Genomic DNA, 1782 nt, shown 5'->3' with positions numbered 1-1782 from the left:
GATCTGAGCGATGGTGCATATTATTTTAGTGTGGTATGAACAGTACTTCTTCCAGGTAACACTTCATGGGTATTCTTTATCATGTATGTGCAAGTTTAAGGCAGTCTTCCTCCTATCAGTTTAGCATTTCTGACTTAAGTCATTTTACCCTATAGAACAGCACGGAGCCTGTAAAAAAGGAAGAGACTGTACCTATTCAACTCATATACGTTTGCCCCTTTTTCTTTTAAGAATGCTGCCATCTGCTCGTTCTTTCTAGATATCTCAAAGGAAAATGGTGCGATGCCACTCTGTAAAAGAAAACAAAAAGACAAGATGTACATCGTAGTGCATTTCTCGACTGAAAATTCATCACAGATTCTGTGTACATAAATATGTACTTTAAAGAGTCACAAAGAATAGATTTTCCTTCACTCTGCTGCATTTCCCACATGCAGGTGCTGCCTCTCATTGACAGACCTTTTCCCTGTCCCACATCCTACTAGGAACACCACTACTCTCCAAAATTCTCCCTAAAACACTCATTGGTTCAAAGCATCTACCGCCATGAATCCAGTCATTGCCCTCAAACCAGAATGAGTGAGCTCAAGTGAAGTCTCTGAAGCAAGGTTTCTCAATCTGTATTTCACAAAATATTTTTTCCTAGATTAAGAATTATTATCTCGCCCAGACTGTCTGCGAGAGGAAGAGGCCAGAATGTCAGGGTGAGGCACTGAGATGGTTTAGTGGTGAGCCAGGCACCGGGTGCAGCCTAAAATCCTGAACGAACGTGGGTGACATCAGAGCCTAGCGAGGGTTGGGGCTCCAGAGCATCCGTTGATGTGCATCCGTTGATGTAGCTGTCGCTGGATCGGAGGAGAGGGCCCAGACAGGCCTGCAGGCCTACCATAGCCTGCTGAGTCTCTGCTGTAAGTACAACCAGCCCCCTCTGCACAGTCGCTTACGAATTAAGATGGAGGAGATTTCGTTGGCCAACCTGTATACTAGCAAGCTGGAGGCCATCGCTCAGGAGATCTATGTACACCTGATAGAGGATTCCTGCCTGGGATTCTGCTTTGAGGTGCGCCGGGCAGTCAAGTGTGGCTACTTCTAGCTGGAGTTTGCAGACACTGGTAGCATGAAGGATTTTGGCACTCAGCCAGTGGAAAACAAAGGAGTGTGCCGCCACCCACATTGCTCCCTTCCTGGAGAATCTGAGACTGGGCCCCAGCCTGAGCTTCAGCAGTCACCTCCAGAATTCCAGTAGTCACGACACGAAAGAGGGCGACAAGAACAATAATATTGACTGGTCCGGTGGCTTTGAGGAGTAAGCTAAGTTGAAGGGGGGGGGGGGAGGCAAACAAAAGACCAATTTCCCCTTTAAAGATCCTAGCATTTTAAAACAAAAAAACCAAAGAGGAGAATTTAGGAATTCAGATCCATTTGAAGAGGTACCCAGTGCCAGCTGGCTTTGAAATCTTGGACAGAGAAAGTCCATAGGCATCGTGCTGTATTTTTAGCTCTATAAATACATCTGTATGTACAAGATCCCTGTACTGCCCTCAGTATACATGTGAGCTGCTGTGTATCCAGCATATAAAATTCTTTCACTTCTCAGATTTTGCATCTTCCTGATGTCAAAGAGCTTCCTGCACAGTTTGGATGCTGCTGATGGTCAGCTTCAGTGGACTGCTCTGATTTTTAAGCCTCCAGTTGGGCTTCTTTGAAGTCAAGCGTGAGACTTGGATACTAAAATAATCAATTCCTATTTGAATTTGATAGGAAGCCCTGTGACTTTGTCTA

At 45.2% G+C, this 1782-nt stretch overlaps 1 pseudogene; it reads left to right on the top strand.

Annotated features, from left to right (window-relative positions):
* Positions 1 to 952: 952 nt before the first annotated feature.
* Positions 953 to 1325, top strand: LOC127186403 (ataxin-7-like protein 3B; annotated as a pseudogene).
* Positions 1326 to 1782: the final 457 nt, after the last annotated feature.

The sequence above is a fragment of the Acomys russatus genome, unplaced genomic scaffold (assembly GCF_903995435.1).
Source record: "Acomys russatus unplaced genomic scaffold, mAcoRus1.1, whole genome shotgun sequence".
Classification (NCBI taxonomy): domain Eukaryota; kingdom Metazoa; phylum Chordata; class Mammalia; order Rodentia; family Muridae; genus Acomys; species Acomys russatus.
This window is presented reverse-complemented; position numbering and strand designations above follow the sequence as displayed.